Here is a 12878-nt window from a genome sequence, read left to right as displayed (position 1 = left end):
ATATTGTATTGATGGTGTTAGCAGTGAATGCAGACGGAGAAAGAACACCTCTCCAAAAGAACAAATTGTGTCTAGACATGGGAAATGGAAGTGCTGTCGCTTGCCAGGGTGCATGAATATGTCAGAGACTAGCAAGCGCCCATGGCTCTTGGACAGTGGTTCTCAACTTTCCTAATGCTGCAGCCCTTTAATGCAGTTCCCTCATGTTTTGGTGACCCCATATCACAAAATTATTTTGTCTATACTTCATTTTCTACTGTTATGAATCTTTAATGTAAATATCTGATATGCAGGATGTCTGTTATGGGACCCCTTTAATAAGGTCGGTTGGGCACAAGGGGTTGCGACCCACAGATTGATAAACTGCTGCTTTAGTAGGGCATGGCATGCCAATTATGAGTCCATTGAGTGTGGCACAGAACTTAAGCAAGGGGTGGAAAGAGCTCACTCCTGGGAGTAGATTCTGCAATTCATGTTGAGCACGAAAACACATCTAGGAGGAACTGCACAGTGTCTATGACTTAATTTTGAGTAACATTTAAAAAGTTGAGCTGATAGAATCATCTCTTTAGAAACTGAATAGAAGAATAGGAATAGCCAATAAAATATTAGAATGCACATTTAGAATTGAGTCCACGGGCAGATGGGTGTTTATGGTAAAATTCTCTCAAAACAGCTATCTTTTAAAAAATTCATAAAATGCCAGTGTGGGGTGAAGGGTGGTCCCAAGCTCAATGCCATGGAAAGCTTTTCTAGAAGGCTGAGACTGTTTGCATTGTCAGTTAGGAAGTCTTGAGTGACTTTGAGACTCCTCTGGGCTCCGTGGGTCTAACCTTGAGGGTAGCAATGAGATGCTGGGTGAAGGAGAACCGTCAGAGAAGGGGGGGGGGGAGTTCCAGGGATGGTACCATTTGTGCATCCAGCCTTCTCCACCCCCCTCTGTCTTGGACGTGAGTTGACCAGAGTCTTCATGACTGCTCTGTGATCACTCTGGCTTGTCATTCACACAAATTTTCTTGAGCTGACGAGGGGTTTCAAGTGTGTGTATGTGTATGTTTTTTTAAATCCTGTTTTTCACATTGATGTTATTACTTATTACTTATGGTGATTTCACTAATAATTTCTTTGTTCTTGGGCCATTCCAATTCAAGTTTCAAGCATGTGTGTGTGGGAGGGGGTGTGTGTGTACGTGCACATGTGTGCCCGTGGAGACCATAAGAAAGTATTGAATCTCCTAGAACTAGAGTTACAGGCCATCTGGCATTGAGTACTAGAAACCAAACTTGGGTTCTCTGGACCAGCAATAAGTAAATGCATGCCCTGAACTTCTGACTCATCAGGTAGTGTGTCTGTGCATGGATTCGAGTGGATTGCACTGTTAATTGTAGAACACGCATGGCAATCAATATGCTTGTTCTGTTTCTTGAACATTTTGGCCACAGAGTGGTGGCTGATCCCGAAAGTGGCAACTCATCAGCCTGTTCTAAATTCCACACGTGAGAAGCCAAACTGACTTCAAACACCTGCCTGAAAGTCCCATGTGCCAATGAAGAAATTTAACCTTACCCCGACGCCCGCCAATACTGGACTGGTTATATATGTATTCTTATGGGTTCTCAATTCTTTACTGTAAACATTAAATCACAGTCAACATTCACACACTTTCACACTCTCCAACATGATCCTGGATCTTTCTTCTCATCTCTGGACATTTGGTGTCGATGATAAAGCTCTAAAAATGAAATAAAATTAAAAAAATATTCCAACATGAGAAAACCAAGACAGCTCACCTGAATCACAAATTTGCTGCTTGTGGCTCTAAAATACCTGACTACGGTGTTTGAGTACCCATTTAAGTGAGAGTGGTTTTATTTCTCCAACTCGTAGATTTTCACAGAGAAATAACCTGGAAATTTCCAGATGAGCTTAAATTAAAACAAGTAGAGTTGTAGGTAGTTCAGCAATTATTCCTGGGATGTCTATTTGAGTTTAAACTTAGACTATTACAAATAACTTATTTTGCCATGACTATCCTTCTGGTCTATTCACAGATCCATTGGGGCAGTGTACCGAGTGACTCACGAGGGGCTATTTTCAGAGAGAGGGAGGGAGGTGGGCTGAAATGCAGAGCTGGAAGAGGAAGCCAAAAAAAGAAGCAGAACCCACTTGGCTCAAACTGGAAGGGGTTCCTAAGTCTTCACTTCTCTAAAGCCCTGACAGGAATAAAGTTGCCCTTTGGGTGGCCCTCTGCAGAGGAGTGAGGGCATTGCAGTTGGTTCACTGTGGGAGCAGAAACCACAGTACAGGAGAAGGCAAGCAGCAGATGGGAGCTGGCATCACAGGTGAGGGCCAACATTGCATCTGCTCTGGCAGTACAAAGTGGCCTGCAGGAAAGAAAGTAAGGTTTAAAACCAGTGTCTGAGGCTAGAAACACAGCTTAGCCCTTAAGGCGCTTGCTGTGGGGGCAGCAAGTGTGAGAAGTAGATCTGGTTCCACAGAACCTACATAATAGTCAAAGGAGCAGGGTGGTCCACCTCCAACTGCAGCCTTTGGAGGCCGAGACAGAGGATCCCAGAGCAAGCTGGCTGGGTAGACCAGCAGTACTGCAAGCTTAGCACCGAACTGAGAGACTCTGCCTCAGTGAATAAGGGAGAGAGCAACCAAGGAAGACTCCTGATGTGAACTGCTAGGCAACATGCACACACATGCATGTACACCCTAGCAACATGTGCATCCATACATGTCAGAACATGCATGCACATACACCACACACACACACACACACACACGAAAGTAGTTTCAGATTCTGTAGATTGTTAAGATTGGTATTTCCTCGGTCTTCCCCCAAGAGATGAACAAGCCCTAAGATCACAGATGGAGAAAGCATGTACCTGTTCTCCATGGTTCTCCCTAGCCTTGTTTCTGTGACTGAGGTTTTAGTGAGTCCTCATACCCTCTATTGACCACCTTTCCGGTTTGTACATACTTTTGTTCCCTTGACCTTCCTTCATGAAGAAACATCTTGGTGGATGGATAGCAGTGCGGTCTTACCAGAAATTTGAGCTATCTACCACAGCGAGCAACCAGCTGGACTTCCTGGCCTGTGCAACTCCTTACATACTATGTACAGCAAATCTCAATCTCACGTGTGTGCACATTGAGTATTCTCTACAGTCAAGCTCAATCCTGAGTGTGTTCACATTGAGTATCCTGTATAGTCAATCACAATCCTGAGTGTGTGCACATTGAGTATCCTGTATAGTCAATCACAATCCTGAGTGTGTGCACATTGAGTATCCTGTATAGTCAATCACAATCCTGAGTGTGTGCACATTGAGGACCCCTCTCTATGACAGTGTTGGAAAATGCGACAGTACCACAGATGCACTTTCTCCATCACTGATTCATTCAATACCATGGAAATCATTAATAAAATGCTGTGATGAAGGAGAGAACAGTGCCCTGCAGCCATGCAGAGGCAACACTTCGACATGCTTAGACACCCCTGGATGAGAAATGCTTTTTCTATGTATATGTGTGTGTTTAACTGTTTATCACACTGCATCGGTGGACAGGTTGTGTTTTGGCTCTGATTTTGTAAGCACAGTTCCTCTGCGTCTTGTAAAACATCAAAGGCGGTTGGTGGGATATGAAAGCCCTCACTGCCAAGCCTCAGGTCCCAGGTAGTGGAAGGGGAGGACTGAGTACCAGAAATTGTTATCTGACTTTCATATGTGTGCCATGGTGTACACACAGAGACACATAGACAAACACACAGACAGACACACACCTATACAGACACACACACAGACACATAGACAAACACACACAGACACATAGACAAACACACAGACAGACACACACCTATAAGGACATACACACACACAAGGCACACATACAGAATCACACATTAAATGCAATTTAAAACTTTTTAAACAGCAGAGAAACAGGAGCCCATGGACACACTTTTGCAAGCTTCCTGACTTAGACACCCACTGCTATGCGCTTACTAACATGATACACAAGCCGGGTGTCAAAGCTGTGGACCAATCAAATTTCCTACTTTCCCTTCAAAGTAGGAAATTCAAAACATAATTTAGCAGCTGGATATCTAAGCAACTCGAGTGTAGTGGTGACGTAAACACCTGACTTTTTACATAGAACTGCTCTCAGAATTCGGAGGACAGACTGGCTCTGCTCTGGAAGCCCAGGTAGAGTCATTTTCCCAGTCCACAGGAAGCCCCATTTTCTTCTCCCTAAGTCCTCCGGAAGTTTGAACGTTTGAACTTGTATTTGAGTTATGATGTCCCATGCTTTTCTAGGGTAGTTTCTTTTCTCTGCTATCCATGAGGGAGAAAAAGAAGTGATTCGCTGGATAAACCCTTTCCCGGGGAAGCCCTTTTATATTTGTTTAAGTCAAAGGAGTTTTCAAGCCAGAGGAAGGCATCAAGCTGTTCTCAGGTAACACTTAGAGAAAATGGATGAGTCTGTGGGCTGTATTTTATTGGCAGAGTAATGCCAAGATGGCAATTCAAGAAAATAGGTGTCTCTGTAACCAGAAGCAAATAATTTAAACGATTACAGCATACAGTTGCAAAAAGAATAGCAGAAAGGAGAGGCATTTCATGCCCTTGCAGATTTTGAGATATAACTATGACTAAACATAAAGTGCATTAAAATTTTAATATAAATGAGAAACACATCCACTCGGAATGTGTGACTGGCTGTATTTTTATAATACTTGATCCCTATTGAAAAATGATGGGGTTTGCCCTAAAGCTCAGCCCTCCGGGAATGGAGCGTGTTAATTCATACCTTAAAAAAATTAAGAAACAAAGTAGACTTTTATTAAATTCCATTATTGGGATTAGCAATGACCTCAGGGTCATTTAACCCAGTTCTTATCTGATCAACATTTTATAAAACATTTCTGGAGTGATTGCAGTCATCAGACAACATGCTTTAAATTGTTATTTATTCCATGTGTGTGAGTGTTTTGTATGCCTGTATATCTATGCACCACATTGTGCAGGGTCCACAGAGGCCAGAAGATGGCATTGGATCCCCTGGGATTGGAGTTGTGAGCTGCCATGTGGGTGCTGGGAACTGAAGCCAGGTGCTCTGAAGAAGATTAAGTATGCTTAGCTGCAGGTTCCTCCAGATAATATGCTAAGATAACCCTTGCATACTGGCATAGCAGGACTTGTTTGGGAAGGAAAGTCCTTCATTACAGCATTGTTGTCCCTGGGACTGGTGGTTTTGATACAGTATGGTTAGCATGGACAACTTCGGGAGTGTTTTATTTTTGTTGTTAGCTCATATTCAAGTTTGATTATTTATTAGGAAAACAGTGTCATTCATAACATTTGACTTTTTTTCCCTCAGTGAGATTAATATTTTTGAAACCTTTGGAGCATAATGTGAATTTTACATTTTCTTATGTATGAATTCATACATACACATACACACACACACACACACACACACACACACACACACTGGAAGAATGCAGAAAACTGTATTCCACTGAATGCAGCCAGATAGGGGCAACACTGCAGCAGTGACTGTGTTACAAACACTGCTGTGTAGGCAGAGACTGCTCTTTCTCTTCCTGGCATCCCATACTGAATAATCACACAAAAAATATATTAATCACAACATTGCTTGGTCAATCAATGACTCAGGCTTATTTCTAGCTAGCTCTTATATCTTGAATTAACCCATTTCTATTAATCTTGTATCACCACGATGCTGTGGCCGACCAGTAACGGTTCTGGGTGTCTTTCTCCTTCAGCAGCTACCCAGTGTCTCCTTGAATCTGCCTACTCTCTCTCTCTATCCCTGTTATGATTTTTTACCTGGCTTTACTCTGCTAAGCCATTGATCCAAACAACTTTACTCATCAACCATTAAAAGCAACACATATACATAAGAACATCCCACATCATATCCCCTTTTCTGTTTAAATAAAAAGAAAGTTTTTTAACTTTAACATAGTAAAATTAAATATACAAAACAGTTATCAAGCAAGAATTATAATTACAATATTTAGTACATTTACTATTTGGTCAATTAAGGAAAATAATCATCTATCCTATCTTTATAAGTCTAAAGTTTTATAGCTAATTTATTTTTATCATAAAAAGGAGAACTATAACTGTTTTCAACTCCTTCAAAGACCCCAGAAAGATATAATTTTACCTAAATAAACAGGAAGTGCATTGCAAGCAACTTCCAAAGTTCTAGAAATGACAGAGACATCTCATTGCCTGGACAGTCACCCAAAGTTCACATTGGGGCATTCATCTTCAGCCTACAGGCCTATAGTATCTGGCAGACTTTCCATGAAGCAGGAAAGTTGAAGATCTGTTCTGCCTTGTACTAGCAAAGTTTATCAGTTGCTTTTTTTCTGTGTCCTGCAGAATGTCTGGCAGTTTCTTCTGTGGAGCAGGAACCCTGAAGGACTGCCTCACCTTCTTTAGGCAAGTTCAGCAGTCATTTTCCTGTGGTCCTGCATGTTCAGTTCATGCAGCATACCATTAAGAAGTCCAGGCAAGAGCAGTTTCTTGCCCAAATGGCTAGCTTTGTCACATTCAAAGCAAATTCCATAATGAGTTTTTGCAATGCCCATCAACCTCTCTGAAGTAGTTGGTGCTGCCAGAAACAGACATGTCTCACTGACAAGAAAAGTCTAAATTCTTAAAAACTTTAAAATGCCATATTCTGTAGGTCTTTGAAATGTTGGAGATTATCTAGATAGCTGAAATGTATCTCTGTAATTAAAAGTTTGATTATTATAGATGACTATCTATTGATCTATATTTCTTAACTATACATTACATTTTTAAATGAACTACATGAACACAATACCTTAAACAAGAGTAGAAATATACATATAACAAAATTGACCTTAATTTTGTATCAATATACCAAGATCCATACCAATGCAAAGTATTCATTTCTATATCATATCCCCCTTTAAATGAAAACAAACATTTATAAATAATAATTTTGGAAATTTGAGGGCTGTTTTCTCTAAACTGCATCCTGCTGTTTGTTGAGCAAAGTATTTTTAGGGTTCATGGAGACCTTTCAGAAGAAGCCTTGTTCCATCAAACCACATTAGACTGGAAGGAATCCACAGGTTCTCAGTTTCTGTGGAAACAAAAGCAGAACCTTTTTTCCAAAGTAACATATCCTTAGACCCAAAATTGAAATCATGATACTTTTATGTTGGTTTAACTTACAGCCCCTAGAATCAAATGTCTCTCTGCAGTCATCTCATTAACAGTCAAAAAATTTAAAGAAAACACAATAATGCATATAATCCAAGCCCGCTGTGCATTTTTCATCTTTACACAGCTTATTTTTTTACTCTATTACTTTCTAATATTTATTATCTTTACTCCTTTAATCTATGTCTTTCTGTACTCCCTTTCTTACTCCCTTTCTTCTCTCTTTCTAGACTACATACAGTTTTTAAAACACGCTGTCTCTCATTTAGAGGTCTTTTATGTCTGAATCTATCCTAATATGTATCTGAAATCCTTTTCTTAAAAGGAGCATTTTAAAATGGTAAGCAGTGTTGTCTCAAGCAGCCCTGGATGCTGGCTCTGCCTCTCTTGGCCTTTCAGTATGGCTGAGGTACGCTTACCACCAGCTCTGGAACTGCTGGATGGGAGCTTCACATGTCAACTCTTAGAAGCATTGTGCAGCACATAAACCCTTTTTGTCTGAGTAAAAGTTAAATATGCCATGCAGCATGCTGTGCAGACTAGAAATGTCTCTCTATATGGATGCGAGAATCCACCATGTTTTCCTGCCTGTGCAAATTTAGCAGACTCCATCTAGCTGCTTTCCCAGATTGGGGTGCTCTCAGCTAGTTTCCTCCTAACCCTTAGCAGGCATACAAGCATCCAGACCAGAAGTATGTGACTGGCCATGCGGGTTAGCCCAAAATGTATGGGTGACACTTTGTAAGTCACTTTGTGAGATGAGACTGCTCTTTCATTCCTGGCTGCCCAGACCCAAAGAATCACACAGAAACTATATTCATTACACGACTGTTTGACCTATTAGCTCAGACTTCCTTTAACCAACTATTCCATCTTTAATAAACCCATTTCTTTTAATCTGTGTATTGCCGTAAGGGTGTGGCCTACAGGTAAGGTTCCAGCATCTGTCTCCTTTGGCAGCTACATGGTGTCTCCTTGACTCTGCCTACTCTTTCTCTCTATCTCTGTTCTGATATCCCACCTGAATTTACTCTGCTAAACTCTTGGCCCTAAAAGCTGTATTTATCAACCAATAAAAGCAACACATATACAGAAGGACATCCCACATTATAGCCGTTCAAATCTGCTGCTTGGCTGAGCCGCCTTTAGAGCAGCCCCATGCAACACTTTACAGAAACACACAGGCTGCAAACCTTCCAAAGCCTGCTTCCTGGAGAAAACACTGGAGTGGTGGTTCTCAACCTGTGTGGTGTGATGCCTTTGGGGATTGACTGACCCTTTCAACGAGGTGAAAGACCTTTAGAAAACACAGATTTCTGCATGATGATTTACAACAGTAGCAAAATTACAGAAATGAAGTAGCAATGAAATAATTTTTGCTTGGGGGGGGGTTCATCACATCATGAGGAGCTGTATTAAAGAATTGCAGCATTAGGAAGGTTGAGAACCACTGTCTTAGAGACTTTCCAGCAATGAAGTACTGTGTTGGTTGGAGTATTACAGAAGGATTGACAATTTATCATTTGTAAAACATTGTTACCACCATTGCCAGTCTTCTTACTTGGCACAATTTTATGTGGCATGGACTGATATTCTCATACAACTGCAGAGGTGACTGCCTTTGCAAATCCATTACAGAAAACCAGGAAACAAAATAGCAAACAGAATTCCAAAGGACAGCCCTAGTCACCAGATTGATACATAACTTGTCGGGCATTCGTGTGCACGTATTTCCTACACTGCCGTTATCATTTGGGAGCATGGATTCACGTCCTCTAACTACAATGTTAAGTATTTCATAAGCGTTGCAGTGACATTGAAGTCTACCATGATTTGCTGGCATTGTCTCCGGGGCACTTTCAAGCTTGAGTTTCTTATAAATAGTCCACTCGACGGGATCCTCCTTTGCCAGCTGTCTGTGATGGCCAATAGGAGTTGGTGAGGATATATTTTCCAGGAAGAGATCCATGAGGCCAAAGACTAAGCACATTCAAAACACAGGATGAAACAGGTTTCCAGCGGGCTGTGAGAATTCACACTCGGAGCAGGCTCTTGCAGGTGGTAATGTGGTCGAGCAAGAAAGATACAGAATTTCATATTAATGGAATGATTGATTTCTTTGCAAAAAATAATGCAGTGCTAGACATTTGGATAGCTGAGAATGTAGTAAGTGTGTGGTAGGCTCCAAAGTGTCCTGATTGTCCACCCGTGTGATATTTCCCTTGGTGTGTAGACAATGAGCGTCACAGGTTGGGTGGTTACCGCTGATAATGGACAATCAGCATCTATTTCTGATTCAGGGGGAAAAAAAATCAAATTCAAGCAACTACCATCCCTGTTTCTATTCTGTGGCCTTTTGCTGTTGCTCTTACTTAGGTAAGAGGGTCTATCCAGGACTGGAGAGATGACAGTTAAGAGCATTGGCTAGTCTTCTAGAGGATCCAGGTTCGATTCCCAGCTCCTACATGGAATCTAATAACTAGTAACTCCAGTTGCAGGGAATTTCGCCTTTCTCTAGCACTACATGCTTGTGGTACACAGGCATACATGCAGGCAAAACAGCTGCACACATGAAATAAAAATATCAAAAGTGAGGGCCCATCCAGAGTCACACTAGGAGTGTGAGTGACTATTTTTCACTTCTGCTCATCGGCTATGACTGAGTTCCTTTCCTGAACTAAGCCCTGTGTTACATACAGAGGCCAAGGGGCCTAGGCTCCAGAAAGCGTTGAAGAAATAAATCAGAGTCCACTGTGGAAGGTCTGGCTTGTAATCAGACTTTAAAGACTTATTAAAATGAATTTAAACGTTTCATAGATTCTGCTCTCTGGGTTACGGTAAGTCACCTGAGCCAGCCACCCTGTTGTTCAGTGTTTAACATAATTTCAGTATCTCGCTTCCACACACGTAACCATCTTGGACTGTCTGGACCAATCACCGCTGCTCACTGACAGTGACTTTTGCAGGATAATGTCTCAGGAGAAACAACAGTTAGAGTAAAACAGGGTGAAGCGGTTTCAAGCCTTTCTCCGAGGCTGCAAAGCTGTCCTTTGTAAAAGCTGCAGCAGAATCTTGCTGGTCCTGTGAGAGGATGAATACTGTTAGGGCTCTAGATTGATAGCCTGTCTACAACACCTTTCTCTATGTATCCTTGTGTATGCCTGAAGAAAGGTGTCTCAGAATGCCTGTGTGTACAGGCGATCCCAGACATCTGGTCTGACTGTACCATAGTCCAAAAGCAATGCCCACTTGGGAGAAATAACACTTTGAATTGTGCATTTGCATCTGCTCTCAGGCTGGGGGCACACAGGACAACCATTTTCTTGTCTTTGTCATTGTTGTTGTTGTTTTGTTTGTTTGTGTTAACCAATGCTGGTTGTTGGTAACGAGCCACAGCGCCTCATCTCCTGCTATCACGTGGAACAGCAAACAAGACTCTGTCGTGGTTTGGGTGTTTGTTTTGTGTTTTCATAACTTGTCCTGAGGACAAAAATGCCCATCAAAGTGCCTGTTAGTTATTTAGCAGTCTTATTACTAAATGGCCTTGGTGTTAGATGATCGACTCAGCTAAGGCTGGCATGGGCATCTTGTTTTTAGGCCAAGCTGGGAATGCCCAGTGGGTGAGCTGCATTAAAAACCACTTTAAGTTTCTATCTTCATCTTATGAATGGCCTCTCAGAACATCTGTATGCTATTTTTTAAACATGCATGTAAGCATGCTTTCTGATATGCCAAAAAAAAATCTATTTTCAGTGCCCGGCTTCCTTGGACTGAGACATAAAAGAAGCATGCCTGAGCACTGCGCAAGTGTCAGTCAATTCCATTGTAAAGGCCTTTACAGGAAGATCCAGTAAATAAGTTAGTGAGATTGCATGGAGTAGTCTTTAAAATTTTTCATAAGAATTCCCTCCAAGCCTGGAGTTATCCCCTTCTGTAAGTGTGTTCTGTGCCGAGTGACTATGACTTAGAAAATGTGGCATCAGCATAGATCTGAGTAAACTCTGCCTCTCGCTCTTGCTCTTCCCAGCAGAACTGTCCTGGTTAAGTCTGTCAACTTGAAACAAGCCAGGGTCATCTCAATGGAGAAAATGCCTCCATTATATTGATCTATAGGCAAGTCTTTAGGACATTTCATTGATTAATGTTTTATGAAGGAAGAGGCAGGCCAGTGTGGAAGGTGCCGACCCTGGCAAGGAGGTCCGGGGTTGTATAAAGAAGAAGGCTGAGCAAGCCATGAGGAGCAAGCTAGTAAGTAGCTCTCTTTCAGGGCCTCTGTTTCAGTTCCTACTTTCAGGTTCCTGCCCTGAGTTCCTATCTTGCTTTTCATTGGAATGGACTGTGATCCGCAAGCCAAATAAACTCTTCTTCCCACATTGGTTTTCGTCAGTGTCTTATTATAATGAGAGAGAGGAAAACTCAGACCAGGGTCTGTAGCTTTTCTGTCTATTTTTTTTTTCTTCTAGATCGAAAGTCTGTGTAGGTCAGAAGCATCCTGGAAGGTAGCCCTCAAGAAATTGCACGGGTACGACTGGGGACTGGGAAGTGAACCTCGGAGGACTGGGAGTGTAGCCAGATCAGGCAGAATCGGTATTGGTGGAAACTTGAGCTCAATTCATCAACGGCACCTTAGGTAGATCCTCTTACCAAGCAAATACCCTCTTTGCCATCAGCACCAAACCTGAAAATGACGACTAAATTATACCATTCAATTTACTGACAAATTAAAACAAAACAAAACAACACAATTTTGAAGAGAAGGTTGCTCACTTTTGGAATAATGAACTAATTCTTAAGATTATCTCTTGCATCATCTATGGGAGGGGTATAAATTAAAATGAAATGCCCCCAGAGTCCACATGATTTTAAAGGTTGTTTTGGGTCACAGTTGTAGAGATGCAAAGAACAAGATCTTAGTTGGGATGAGGAATGAGAAGATGCAGACTCAGGAGCCCAGGGACCCTTTCTCCCCTCCCTCCGAAAATGACCCTGCTCTTATCTGGCTGGTACAGCTCACCAACAAAGCCCTAGCAATTTGGGAAATTATGAAATCGAAATAGAGGCTTAGAACCGCACTGCTCTTTTACCTCAAACATCTTTATGCAACTTTAAAAAAAAAGTGTATAGATCTGCATCAGTGAATTTCAGAAAGAGAGGTGAACCTCCTGAATGAGACAGTATTGGGGGAATGCCTCCTGAATGAGACAGTGCTATGGAAAAGCCACCTGAATGAGATAGTACTTTGGGGAAAGGTTCTGTAATGCTATGGCACTTTTAAGAATGGGTAAGAATTACATCAACAGTGAAACATCACAAAGAAACTCCCTTTAAGATAACTGCATGTGGAGGAGGAGCTACAGAGAGGATTGTAGCTAGGCAGTAGTGGTGTTTGACTTTAATCCCATCGCTCAGGAGGCAGAGGTAGGTGGATCTCTGTGAGTTTGAGGCCAACCTGATCTACAGAGCTAGTTCTAGGACAGCCAGGGCTGTTACTCAGAGTAAACCTGGCTCAAGCCCCTCTGCCCCCATGCGATTTTTCTACAGAAATGGCAACATTTTTGAGCAGGGTCATGGCATCAGCATTTAAATATCTTGGAAAGTAGATTTTGTGGCAGGAGTAGGCTAAATCAATCGAGAAGTGTCTAA

The 12878-nt window shown here is 41.8% G+C and overlaps 1 protein-coding gene across 1 annotated transcript in view; it reads left to right on the top strand.

Moving 5' to 3' along the window:
- The window catches only part of LOC126488258 (heparan sulfate glucosamine 3-O-sulfotransferase 3A1), a 95974-nt gene that overhangs the window by 17284 nt on the left and 65812 nt on the right, over positions 1-12878 (top strand). The window lies entirely within an intron of this gene.

This window comes from Alexandromys fortis, unplaced genomic scaffold (genome assembly GCF_014885135.2).
Source record: "Alexandromys fortis isolate MF-2015 unplaced genomic scaffold, M_Fortis_MF-2015_v1.1 scaffold_199, whole genome shotgun sequence".
Classification (NCBI taxonomy): Eukaryota; Metazoa; Chordata; class Mammalia; order Rodentia; family Cricetidae; genus Alexandromys; species Alexandromys fortis.
Note: the sequence above shows the minus strand (reverse complement) of the source record. Positions and strands in the feature narration are given on the sequence as shown.